The sequence below is a fragment of the Papio anubis genome, chromosome 11 (genome assembly GCF_008728515.1).
Source record: "Papio anubis isolate 15944 chromosome 11, Panubis1.0, whole genome shotgun sequence".
NCBI classification, from domain to species: domain Eukaryota; kingdom Metazoa; phylum Chordata; class Mammalia; order Primates; family Cercopithecidae; genus Papio; species Papio anubis.
In genome coordinates, this window is record NC_044986.1 from 58,071,706 (window position 1) to 58,086,469 (window position 14,764).

The window sequence follows — 14,764 nt, forward strand, 5'->3', positions numbered from 1 at the left end:
ATTCTTTTAGGTATGATTGGCTCTGTGTCAACTGACAGATGAGAGAACCAAGACTGCAAGAAGTGACTGAGAATATGTCTTAGTGATGAGCGAACCAATCCTACAACCAGTATCTCCTACCTTTTGGTCTTGAGCTAGAAGCCAATTAACCCCAAGCACAGAATAGGTTCTAGGTACACTGGACTTTTCAAACCACTTGAAGCCTCAAAGCTTCAAGTACTGAAAGCTTAGTTTGATAGATGATGTCTACCTTAAACCACTAGGCTTCTCTCTATTGAAATAAATAGGCTTGTGCCATGCTAGTTGTTGGCATTGTTTTGTCATTGTTGTTATGTAATAGAGTTCCTGTCCCTCAAGGCCAGAGGAATATAGCTATACAACTTATTTAAAAAGACACAGCCAAGGAAAGCAGTCCAAGCTTTCTATGCAGTTCCAGGTATATTGAGATCATTCTCAATACGTCTGGTAGCAAGAGAGAATTATTTATAGAAGGAGGTGGGGGCACTTGAGTTGGGTTGCAATGGATGATGAGAAAGAGAATAAGTAGAGGTGTTTCAGAAACATAAATATCATGAACAAAAGAATAATAATCATAAAAGTTTTCTGTCCTTTCAAGATCCTGGTTTCCTCCATCTAAGATAGAATATTGATGATAACTCAATCACTGAAAGCAATTCCTCTGTGTCTGAAGGCATGCTGAGGTTAAGCAGAGACCCAAGGATTAGGGCACTGGGCACATTTTCTTTGTAGCCTGGTCACTATTCATTACCCTTCCTCAGGGCTAAGTCACTTATCAGTGGCCCATTCTTTGATTCACACACCTGATGCCTTCTCACTCTTGTGTTAAGTACTATGTAGACACAACTTAGAATATCCAGCCACCTCCCTCCAACTGTGCTACTACCTCCACGGCTCTACTATTTAGAAGTTCTGAAGTTGCCACAGATTTAGGACTTCTGCCTTTATATTTCCCAATCACTAAATGATGAGGAACAGCGACATACCAAGGGTAGAGCCCCTCAGAGAGGTAGAGAAGATCAGTGTTTATGGAGACAAGTATTGGAAGGAGATCGGGTGCCAAGCAAAATCTCTAAATTACCAAAACTGAATTGAAGTGACTTTCTCTCAGGCTCCTCCTCAGATGGGATACGCTTTGTGTGAGATACAAAGGAAAAAACAATCACTAGTAAAGCACTTTCTATCTGGCAGAGAAGTTAACTGCAAGGTAAAAAGTCACACAACGTAGCTATTTACCCATCCTGAGTTCCTTCAGGGCTCAATCTCAATGAATGGTTTTATTTTTTATTTATTTATTTATTTATTATTATTATTATTATACTTTAAGTTCTAGGGTACATGTGCATAACGTGCAGGTTTGTTACATATGTATACTTGTGCCATGTTGGTGTGCTGCACCCATCAACTTGTCAGCACCCATCAACTCGTCAGCACCCATCAACTCGTCATTTTAACCAGAAGATCTAAACTCATCTTCTGCGTTGGGCTAACTAGCTAACGTTCCTATCCATAGGAGATGCTGCCTTAATGTCCAAAGGCCAACTTCATTCTTTTATTTCTGAATCCCACAAATTATTTACATCCCCTTAGAAGCTGCCTTCTCAGTGAACTTGGAGCAAGTTATTTAAATCTTTTTAATGCTTCAGTTTTCTGAACTGTAAAAAGACAGAGTGCTCACATCATAAGAGTTGTAAGGATGAAAAGAAATCATTTAAAGTATTTGACAGAGCTCCTAGCCCATAATAAGTGCTCAGTGCTCAATGAATGTTAACAATTAATTTTACTTTAAACTCACTCTGGTTAGAGTCACTGTCTGTTTTGCACATATGCAAAAAGTTTTCCAATGGCTAAGGCAAGGAAAATCTAGGGGTTTTTGTTTGTGTGGTTTTGTTTGTCTGTTTGTTTTTGTAACAGAGTCTCTTTCCGTCACCCAGGCTGGAGTACAGTGGTGCAATCCCAGTTCACTGCAACCTTGACCTTCCAGATTCAGGTGATTCTCCCACCTCTGCCTCCTGAATAGCTGGGACCACAGGCACACACCACCCTTCCCGGCTAATTTTTTCATTTTTTGTGGAGAGGGGCTTTCACCATGTTGCCTAGGCTTTTCTTGAACTCCTGGGCTCAAGCGATCCACCTGCCTGTAATCCAAAATGTTGGGATTACAGGTGTGAGCCACCTCACCTTGTCTATTTTTATCTTTTATGTAAGTAATACATTGGAAATTACCAAACACTACAAAGAAATCTGCAACTATCTTAATTCTACTATTGACATAAACTTATGTTTTAACTTATGTTAAAACAAAAATAGTTTTAAACTTAACAATATGTTGAACATCTTTCCATGTCAGTAAACATGGTTCTATTACATTCTTAATATCTACATATTTTTTATTAGAGTTGTACCATGATCTATTTATCCAATCCCCCATTGTAAATTATTTATGTTGTTTCCAACTTTTTGCTATTTGTTCTTGTATAAATTTTATACATTCATTTTTTGTGAACTTCTCCAAAATTATCCTTAGAATAAATTCATGGGAGTAAAATTTCTGGGTCTGGCAGTGTGTTCTAAGGGACTTACTGTACTGCCAATTTGTCTTTCAGAAGGACTGTACAAACTGGCACACCCACCAGCAGGGCAAATTCCATGTTCTCACTTCCTCCCCACCACCAGCTACTATTTAAAATATTTGCCAAGTTGATGGGTCATAAACATAAGTTTATTTTTTAATTTTAATGCATTCATCAGACATTTGAATTTTTTCTTCTCTGATATCCTTTACAATGCCATCAAAAACTTGGTAAAGTGTGTTTTTGAGAGCACACTGGAAACTGACTACTTGAGTCTGAATTCACTCTCTGCCTCTGAATTTAATGATTTCAGGTCAGTTACATATCCTCTCTGTGCCTCAGTGTCTTCCTCTAGAATGAGAACAATATTAGTGCTTGCCATATAGAGTTAGATGCATGCATGTAAGCACTTAAGGCAATGGACTACTCCTATTGTTTGTCCATTTTTCAGTTGACATGTTGGACTTCTCTGGGTGGATATGGTGAGGAAGGCAAATTGAGGGACATCCAGAAGAAGTAATGACATAAACAAAGGCACAAAGAGACATTAAGTGTCATGTTAACTCCTACATTTAAATCTTCCCAATATTTTCATGTGTTTTGAAGAACAAAGAACAAGAATGGTTTCATGTATTGTTTTCCACTTCATGAAAGCCAATGTAAACCATATGAAACAAGCCTTGACAAGTTGTCAACATGCACTTGTCTTGGTGTATGCATGACACTGGCCCTCCGGGTCCAGCAGTTCTCAGTTGTGCTGTCTTTCACCTATAATGACCCATGTTAAGCAGGCAAGGGAAAGCGTAATTCTATTTGCCCTCAGAATTATATGAGCCCAGGCTTCTGTATTTTCAAATGCAAATTATGCAAGAATACCTCTCCTCCCTGTTATGCAGTACAACAGGGAATTATTCGAACCCAACTTTGTGCTCTAATCGTGTCCTTGTGTTTGCATGACACTAGCAATGCACACAGCGCTAGAATTTTCATGGTGAGTCAGAAGGAACCTCAGAGCTCATCTAGTTTAACCACCTCATTCATAGAGAAAGTTCTGGATGACTGTATTCAAAACAGATCCAAGAATGAGGAAACCTTGACCATAGGGGCTTTCTAACTTTGGGAACATGGGAGCCTTCTATACAACTTATTGTAGAATTTTTAAACCTAACCCTTGTGTTGATGGGATCAGTTAAAGAGGGAGAAGCCACAATTACTGTACTCTATTCTGTCCATATATCCTGAGTCCTTTATGAAAGTGGAATTCCGCATTTGAGAACCATTTGGCTGATGAGAAGCAGCCTCCTCCTCCTCCCCCAACCAGTGTCCTAACCCTTTCTTCTTGCAGCTTTGTCTTAGGTAAGCCAACTACCTCCCCTTAGCATCTCTGGGTCTCAGTTTCCTCACGTGTAATCAGGGTGCTGTCCTCCTCTCCCCTCCCCTCCCCTCCCCTCCCCTGCCCTGCCCTCCCCTCCCCTCCCCTCCCCTCCTCTCCCCTCCTCTCCTCTCCTCTCCTTTTCTTTTCTTTTCTTTTCTTTTCGACAGTCTCTCTCTGTGGCCCAGGCTGGAGTGCAGCGGCCGGATCTCGGCTCACTACAAGCTCCGCCTCCCGGGTTCCCGCCATTCTCCTGCCTCAGCCTCCCGAGTAGCTGGGACTACAGGCGCCCGCAACCACGCCCGGCTAATTTTTTTGTATTTTTAGTAGAGACGGGGTTTCACCGTGTTAGCCAGGATGGTCTTGATCTCCTGATCTCGTGATCCGCCCTCCTCGGCCTTCCAAAGTGCTGGGATTACAGGCGTAAGCCACCGCGCCCGGCCGAGGGTGCTGTTCTAAAAGATGTCTTCCAGAACAAATATTTCAGGGTTCCATTTGCAGGCTTATATATTGACGCCAAGAATATACTTTTCTGAGACAAAGTACTTTATGACTACAGAAAATCACCACCCCCATAATTACAATTGTTGAAAACTAGCCCGAGGTCTCAGCGCAACTTCTGAGGCAGGCCCAGGATACAACTCAGATCTCCTCATTCCCAGACTTTGACAAGCCAGGCACACCCAAAAGGGGTACTGTTTTAAAAAACCAAAACATGAACACTAACTTAGGCAAGGGGAGATTTTAAAACTCAGCTTGACTAACTTTACAAACACAAATTTTCAATACTTCCATGTAAAAATATTAAAGTGACCTGTAGTATCTCCCTTCTCTGTCTGCAGTCCACTGATCTCTCTACAGGGTGCCATTCTCCTTAGTGGCTAGACCAGTGATTCTCACCCTTGGTTGCACAGAATTCCCTCGTGGGTGGGGTGGAGGGGGAAGGTAAAATATTCCCAAGATCTGTGTACCACCCCCCAGAGATCCTGATTGAATTGACCTGGGGTTGGGACCCCAGTGTCAATTTTTAAACTCTCCAGAGAAGCTAATTTTCAGCCAAAGTTGAGCACCACTAGTCCAAATAAATTGCCTCCAAAGTGGAGTGCATAATTCATCAGCATGCTAAAAAATATTGTAGAATGTCTTTATATATTTTATCTTATTCTTTTAAAAATTTAGTGATTTATATCTTTGAGCATATTAATATATATATTGATACATTTGTAACAGATTGGTGCAAGAGTAAATATATAATTTATAAATAAATACCTGTTTATCCGGTGTGCATTCTAAAACAAAGGTTTTCTGATAGAAGTATATTCTCCAAAAGTTTGAATCTGAATGATTCATTGGGTAAGTAGCCATTTCTACTAAATAGGCATTGCTTTAATTATGGCATTTGTGGTCTGCTGTTAGCTAACTTCTGTATGGATATTTGCCTTTCATTTGTGCAATACATCTTGTCTCCCAAAGTAGATTGTAAATGCCTTTAAGGCAAAGACCCTGTTTCCTACTTTATACTTTCTCTCATATTTCTTGGCAATATGTTAAACCCATCAGGGTCTGCCCACTTTCTAGCTGTTGAACTATGGGCAAGCCTTAATCTCCTCAATCAAAAAACATTAATAATAATAGTACCAACTTCATAACATTACTATGAAGATTAAATTTGAGACAGTTTAAACACAGTTCCTAAAATATATTATGGAGTCTAAGAATGGGAGCTATTTTATCACTGGTTGAATTGAATTCTTACATTTCATACATACAGAATGTCAGGTATGATCCTAAGAAATGAGGAAAACATGTATAAGACATGACTCCCCTGTAAGGAATTCAGTCTAACAACAGCAAACAGATACTTGAACATATAGTCATAATAACCACATAATATTATAAATGGTCTGATTGGCATATATGTAATATGCTATGAGAATACAGCTAAGGGGGCAATTAATTCTTCCTAGTGCCTTGAAGCATGAATAAGAGTTTTCCTGTAGATAAGGAAGAGACATATACTTGGGAGAACAGCATAAACAAATGCATGGAGAACTAGCTCTCAAAGTATGGTCTAGGGATCTCGTGGGAATGTCTGAAACAATTTCAGGTGGCTCACAGGGTCAAAACAATGATTATAATAATATTAAGACATTATTTGCTTTTCTCACTTTCATTTTTTGAGAAAAATACAGTGGAGTGGAGTTTTCCAGAAACTATACGACTTGCAATATGAAACACACTGAACGCAGAAGCAGCTATGAGAATCTAGCTATCTTCCATTAAAGAGACTTTTAAAAATGTAAAACAATGCGTCTCTTCTCACTATGTTTCATTGTTTTGGAAAATATAGTTATTTTTTATTAAAAAGCGTTTCATCAGAATGGATTTATTATTATTTTAAAATCAGTTATAAATATTTTAAAATATTTCCATTATAATGTATAATATTTTACATATACAAAATCTGACCTGCTAATATTATATGTATATATATCCACCGTAAACAAAAGCTCTTTGCAGTCCTCAATAATTTTTAAGTAAAAAGGGGTCCTGTGACCACTGGTATAAAGACATAAAATTGCATGACATGTTCAAGGAATAAATGAATAAGTGTAGTTAGCTACCTCCAGTTCTTTTTGGAAGTAGACAGAGTATAAATTATAAATATATACATCACACGTTCATGCACAATGAATATGATTATCATATCTTCTCAGCCTATGAATAACAGATAAAATATACCAGAATGCTGAGAGGGTTAATCTGAATGTATGGGTGATTTTGAGAAATGACGAGGGAGCAGATTTAGTTAATCCAGTGAAAGTCATCGCATATAAATTTGCAAACTAAAATACTCCCTGGGCTGAGGTCATGTGTTTAATTTTAGCAAGTAGGGTGAATATGTTTGGGTAGGTATTTATACTAAGCAGTGGACTGAGCTGGAGATGGGTTTGACAGTGGAAACAGTGATACAACCTTTATTATTTTCAATGCAAAAAAATGAACTATTAATGTGATGTTCTGGTTGAAAATTTAAACTCTCAAAAAATCTGGAAATTCAAAGTCATGGTACCCATAGCAACCATAACTCTGCCCCCTTGCATGCCCAGTGTGGAGTATTTTGTATTGCAGTACATGCTGTGAAATCTATGCCTAAATGTGCTATATAGCAGAGTTACAGTTGCTGTGGGAACTGTAACTTTGAATTGCCTGCCTTTTGTGTCATTAAACTTTCAGCTGAAGTATTGCATTAAAGGAGGTTTTTTTTTTTCCTCTACTGCGTTTCCTCATTTAAAAAAAAAAAATTGATTGGGCATCTTTTTTTAAAAAAGGATGTAAATGATGTTAGATTCAAATAGCAGGATAATGCATTCTAGCTTCCCAGATATATGCACTGATATAGCATTAGTGAATTACCACATTTACATATTTCAACCTGCAATAACAAGTCATAAAATAATCCTCTATTTATATAGCACCTTTAATCCTAAAGGGTCCCATCGCACACACAGACACACAGTAACCGAACCACATTGGACAAGAAAACTCAATAAATATTTAACAGCGCCCAACAAAATTATACAGTGCTTTAGGACAAGCAGTAAGGAAGAAAGGCACTGTCATGCAGTAGTCAGAATACAAACCAATGAGTGAGAAATCTCATGCTCCACTCTTACTTTTATGATGGCCTGGGCTCTCCCCGTGACCTTGAGTCAATGATTTGACTGCCTCACAAAAACTCCAGGTATTCCATTTTTTTTTTCTATCTGTTTACTGAGGAAGTATTTCTAGGACCAAAGGCAAGAAAAGACTTCAAAAGGTCATTTGGTTGAGTTGACCACTCCCAACCAAGGGACGTACCTCCATATTCTAGGGCAGAAGTCAGCAAATTTCTACTACAAAGGGCAAGACAGTAAATATTTTAGGCTTTGAGGGCCATACGGTCTCTGTCACAACTACTCAATTCTGCTGTTTTAGCGCGAAAGCAGCCGTAGACAATACATAAATGAAAAAGCATGGCTGTGTTCCAATAACATTTATTTATGGACACTGAAATTTGAATTGCATATAATTTTTATATGTCACAAAATATTATTCTTCTGATTTTTCTTAGCCATTTAAAAATGTGAAACATGTTCTTGGCCTGGGAGCTATAGAAAAGCAGGTGGTAGGCTGTAGTTTGCTGGTCCCTGCTCTAGAAGTCTGAACTGCATATCATGTTCAAAGATACCCATACAAATCTTTCAAATCTTTAACAATTAGTTCCTCACCCCCAAAAAGGTATGTATGTTTTATTTAAATATATGCAAAGATCTAGATCTAGATATATAGCTCTACATATGTATATATTTAGATCAAGTTATGCATATATATGTGTGAAAGTTTATTATACATTTTGCAGATATACAGGAAGTATAGCAGAAATGTGCAAATAATAATTATACAACACTCTTCATTGTGAATTCCAGCTGGTTCATTTATTCTCATAGAATGCTTCTGTTCCTGTTTGCTGAACTCTGCTATCCATACCTAACCTACGGTTGCAATTAACAAATAAGTGTAGCTCTAACTTTAATGTTGATGGATATTTTCACTTATATTAAGGAATACAACAAAAGAGAAAAAACAAAGATGTATCCTAGAACTTCGCTTTTTCATCAATGACATGAACACCTTCTTTGCTGGTATCAAATAATAGTTTTCAAACTATTTCCTCAATTGTGCTATTCACAATATGATTGGCTACAGGCTTGACTTAGTTAAACCTAAGTCAGAGTTCTCCAGAAAAACGGAATAAGGGGTGTGTGTGTGTGTGTGTGTGTGTGTGTGTGTGTGTGTGTGTGTTGAGTATGTGTAGAGAGGGAGAGAAAGACAGGGACAGATTAATTTATTATGAAGAATTGGCTCGCATGATTGATTATGGAGGCTAAGAAGTCCCAAGATCTGTAGTCCCCAAGCGGGAGACCCAGGAGAGCTAATGTGTACTTCCAAGCTGAGTCCAAAGGTCTGAAAACCAGGAAAACTGATGTTTCAGTTCAAATCGGAAGGCCGGAAAAGACCCATATCCCAGGTCAGGCAGACAGTTTAGAGAAGTTCCCTCTTACTCAGCTTTTTTGTTCTAGTCAGGCCTTCAACTGATTAGATGATGCCCACCCATGTGGGGGTTTACTTTGCATATCATTTTTCTGCTTTATTCAGTCTAGTGATTCAAATGTTAATCTCATCAAAAACACTCCCCCAGATATACCTAGAAAAATGTTTGACCAAATATGTGGGCACCCCATGGCTCACTCAAGTTCACACATAAGATTAATCATCACAATCTGCAGTATTAACATTGTCTTCATCACTTTCTCAAGTCCAATCAACAAAACAATGAATCAAGCTCTGATTTGTAATGTTTGCTGAATTCCATGGTATAAATACCCCACCATGGCCAATTTCAAGCTGCCAATAGGATGTCAGTGGATGTGAACTGGGAAGAGATGGGGAGTAGCACACCCTTATATAGTAGAATTGGTCCTCCATATCCACAAGTTCTGCATCTGAGGATTCAACCAACTGCAGATTTAAAATATTCAGAAAGGCCAGGCATGGTGCCTCATGCCTGTAACCCCGGCAGTTCAGGAGGCCGAGGCAGGCAGATCACTTGAGGTCAAGAGTTTGAGACCAGCCTGGCCAACATGCTGAAACCCTGTCTCTACCAAAAAATACAAAAATTAGCCAGGTGTGGTGGCACACGACTGTAGTCCCAGCTACTCAGGAGGCTGAGGTGGGAGAATTGCTGGAACCCAGGAGGCGGAGGTTGCAGTGACCAGAGATTTCACCACTACCCTCCAGCCTGAGCAACAGAATGAGACCGTCTCAAAAAAAAAATACAAATAAATAAATAAATATAAAAATAAGTGAAAAATAAAAATAAGTGAATGGTGAAATAAGTGAAAAATAAAAATAAGTGGAAAATACAACAATATAGCAACTGTTTACATAGTATTTACATCATATTAGTTATTATAATATGATGATTTAAAGTATAAGGGGGATGTGAATAGGTGATATTCAAATACTACGCCATCTTATATAAGGGACTTGAGCATCCACAGCTTTTGGTATCTGCCAGGAGTCCTGGAACCAGTCCTCTGAGGATACTGTACCACGGCCACAAAAATGCAAAAGACATAAATAACCTCCAGAGTATAGATAACAGTAAAATGTAGTAAAACAATTAGAGTGTTGAGGGTATATTGCCATTGTTTTCTAATATAATTTATTTGACAGCTTATATAATTTAATGTTCAATAGTGGATGTGTTTGACATCTGACTTGCAAAATTTCTGAAAATGTAATCATCAGCTCCGGGGAGTCGGCGGGAACTAGTGCCAGCATACCCCTAGAAGGGCATTTTTTAAGCCCTGAGGGAAATTCATCTGGTCCCCTACCGTCTTTGTGTAAAGCCTACCCAATTTTATTTTGGCCAAAGCTTATTGAAAATGAAAACAGAACCAACCTCACTGTTCTTCTTGGTATTATTTTTCTTCTGAAGTACTCAGATCTCCTTATACCCTTAGTGAATTACCACATTTACATATTTCAACCTGCAATAACAAGTCATAAAATTATCAGTCTGTGACATGGCAAAATGTAGGTGGAGGCAGTCAAGGGACTTGCCGGCACTTCCATGGATCTGAATGACTCCCCAGTAAGGGCAGCTGCCTCTATACAGATGACCAGTCTGGATAATTCTGCCACAATATGTGAGAAATTCTGACAAAGCCGGAATTAGGGTTTGAGCCCGGCAGATAATTATAGTCATGGACATGGATACACAGCAAATCAGAGAAGAATGATCCCCTTGACTTTCAGTCTAGTGATTTACCTACCGTACCCACTCTGCTTCTAAGTAATGAGTTACTTAATGCTTGTCAAGTAATTATAAGTTGTAAATCACCAAATACAAGGCATCATTAATGTCCGTTTGAAACTGCACAGAGAAATTTTAGTAGGCAATATATGAGTCCCCCAGTGGAGCCAAGACTCCATGTCTGTACATTTTCTTGTCTCCTTTAAAAAAAAAAAATCAGGTATGGCAAGATGTTTTAATAACCTCAGATGGTTGGGACCTCTGTTTTGAGTATGACCTATAGTAGGTGTTCCCAGCAACTTCTTTAATACCATGCTGGGGGGCAGTTTGATCAAATTATTTATTAATATGTGGATCACAAATGAGTCTGAAAGCCTGAGTCACCACTACCCTTTCCCCCAGCACCCTGCCATTTGGGATGGAATGGCATGGCATTCCGAATAAAGGGGCAAGATTACAATTTAGTCAAACGTCATATATGTACCCTGCAGTGCAGGCAATTAAAAAAATAAAAGCTTAGTTATTTCTATACTAAGTAACCCATAAATGTCAAGGGCACTTGAAGGCAATGAAATTGTTAAAATTAAGAGGTGTTAGGGTGTATTTGTGATGGGGTGAGGGAGTGGGACTTGTCTTTAATTTACAAACAAATTAGAAAAAATAAACAGACTCAGCATTGCTATTGTAACTGGAAAGGCTTGAGCAAATTTAATCCAACTTCCCGGATAATACTTGATTAATCTCAGACTCGGGAGGAAAATCAAGATAAGATAGGAGGTCTCCATCTGTACCGAGGGCAGGAGAACTTGGGGCTTCCAGTGCTCACAAAGGGCATCACATGACCCTTCCCAGGGGGATCACTTGCTCCGAGTTCCTGTGTCTCTCTTGGCTCCGGCTACAAGTTCATGAGAAATCTGTCCCCATACCCATCCTTCTGAAGCTTCCAGCCTTTACCACCGGACCTGGGCTGGAGTCCCACCCCCACCACAGCTCTTGAGACAGGGGACGAATAGGAGACCCAAATTTGAGCTGTAGCTCAACCTTTGACCACTAGAGGTCTCCTGGAAAGCAATGACCCGTATAACCCGGTTTATCCTCCTTCAAACCAATAGACTTGTTGCACTAAGACTTGGCGAGCCTGCTCTGCTCAAGGCCTCCTTACTAATAACGCCACCCGCCCCCGCCGCTCACGATGGCGCCAGGCATAGAGGGGGATGGGACCAGGCGGTGGCTGACCCTCAGACAGTGCTGGTTCTTTACGAATCATTCTGCAGACTCCAGGGCTACCCCTTCGAACCCCACTTCTTGACCAAGCAAGAGCACGAGAGCGTTCCTAACTCGAGGTCCCCAGGTGGGCAGCGTGGAGCCCCACGGACTCCCAGCCAGCAATGGACTGGGCAAGGGACCCACGTTCGGAATCACCTAGCATCAGGTCCGCCAAAAGGCCAGGATCCACTCGCTCCTCGCTTCGTGCCCCTAATTCCCCGCCCCCATTACCCTCCTTCACCGCCTCTGTTTTGCCTCCGGATCGCAAAAGTGACCCGAGCTTTAACCAGTGGAAGGAGATCAGGGAACCATTCACTGTCCTTATTCTCATCCATGTGGTATTTTCTGGAGAAATTAGTGGCTTCTAGCTGGAAGAGGAAAGAAAAGGGGTGGGGGGGGGGGGGCGGGGGGCTGAGGGGGAGCAAGGAAGGAAACAGCCAGGTTGAATTCCCAGTCTTTATCAAGCAATTCGCTCACCAATGAGAGAAAGCTGCAGTGGCAGATTCGAGCCACATGCGGTAGTGTGTAGCAATTAGTAGATAAAATGCTGACTAAAGTGCTAAAACATGAAGTATTATTGTAGCCAAGGTCAAAAATGCTTCAGTTGTCTTTTCAATTTGGGGGAGGGGAGGCCCAGGGGTACGCAGAGAGGTTTGCATTTTCGAAATGGTCGCCTTCTTTCTTCAAACTGTACTTTTCCTTTTTTCTTTTCTTTTTTTTTTATGATCCTGTTTATTATAGTCCAAGCTGCCTAATTATGTCACTGCTGGTTTTTGCAACTAACTTAATCCTCCTGATCCTTTATGAAGCGATTCGCAGACACTGAATGTCTACTGCTCTCCCATCCCCTTGAGGGGCAAGAATGATTTTTAATTTTTTACCTTGTAAATATACCAGATTAATTTAGAAAGTAGGATTTTTGGCTAGTAAAGCAGCAGGAATATAGGTGTGTGGGTACAGGATTCTGTGTTTCAGTACAAGAAAGAGCCCAGAAATAGTGGGTCATATAAACATATACTACTCTCCCTCCCACCTTTTATACACAGCAAGTTCCAGCTACAAGCTTTTTTATAGATAAATAAAGCCGTTGCTTTCATGATTATAACTGTCCTGAATGGATTGTCTTCTTGCAACATTCAATCTGTTTATGAGTATTTACTTTACATTAGCCCAGGGACCCTGCACTGCAGGAGTTTGCCTCTATTCCCCTGGGTGTCGGTGTCTCAAGTCTTACATCTGCTCTGTGATTGATGGAGCCTTGAATCCACGTTATTACTCTCTCACAAGCAGAAATCAAACAGGCTATTAACTACATTACTTCAAAGAACTGTTTCAATACAATCTCCTTATCTTAATTGAAACTTTCTTTGTGTGGATATTTGCTACACAGATAATTTACAGGTGCCTATCAAACATCACATTAAGGAAGAGGTAAAATTGAGGGATTTTTGGGGGGAGGGGTAAACACTATTGTGATCTGTAATTTTAAGAGGCATTCACAGTATTCGTTCAATTTATTAGATTTATTATGTTCATGGGGGTGGGGGCAGTGCTGTAAAAAGAGGGGGAAAGATATCCCTGTAATTCTATTTTGAAATTTAGCATTCATCTGACTACAAGGCTGCGGATGCTCAAAAATATTCAGACCTAGATCCCTGCAATTGTTAACATCTCAGAAACCTTATCAGAGAGATAAGGCACCGTGCATCCTAGTTCAGTGCCTACCTTGAAGAGCTGAAGAAACAGGGTTTCTAATTAGATGAAGTTCGTTACACACTTAAAGACTTACAGCACCAAAGATAGTAGAAGTTGCTTAGATGCTGTAAAGAGCTGTATAATTTTTTAAGAAAGAGATTTAATATACAATTAAGGGATACCCTCAGGCATTCTGTTGAGGTTTCCTGCATAAATGCTGCTGCATTGGTCATACAGGAAACTGACTCAGAGTCGATCTCAAATACGATCTTGTCAAAATACTGCAACTCAAGTTTTTTAATATAGGATTTCTTGAACTGGATGTATATATTTACGCTAACAGGACAGAGACTAACAGAAGCCTTAGGCATGTCTATTTTTTAAAAAGACATGTAAAATCCCCCTCAGTCAAGTCCATTCTCATATGTTAAAAATGAACAAAATGGGCGATTCTAATCAAACGTCTGCAGTATGCATTATAAAGTTAAAAAGAGAGAGAGAAAGCACAAGAGAGCTGTAATTTCTCTTTGTAACCCATGTTTATAAAATAGAAAGATCAGATGAAATTTCAAGAGATAATTAAAGAGTGATGTGCAAGTCATAATTTGGCTAATGTAAAAGATTGGAGACTGAATTGTAGTCCTCCATCGTGCAGAGTTGTGATATTACTTTAAATTATTAAAATAGTTTTCGACAGCTTTCAGAATACCGGTTCTTTGGCATGGGCTTTTATTATTTATTGTAATTGGAGGATCTGCCATTTTCTTTCGTTTATCTCTGTGTGTATAGAAAGGAGATAGATTTTGCCTTTTATTACTTCCCCATGTTCTGAATCAAAAATGTGGTTTAGATAATGTTAAGTGCCCTAATTCTTACTGCAGCGGACGCAGACGTTATGAAAAGGCATAAAAATACACACAGAGGGTCTTTCCACCTCAAGTCACTGAATATGAGGCATTTGTGCTCTGCCGGGTGTAT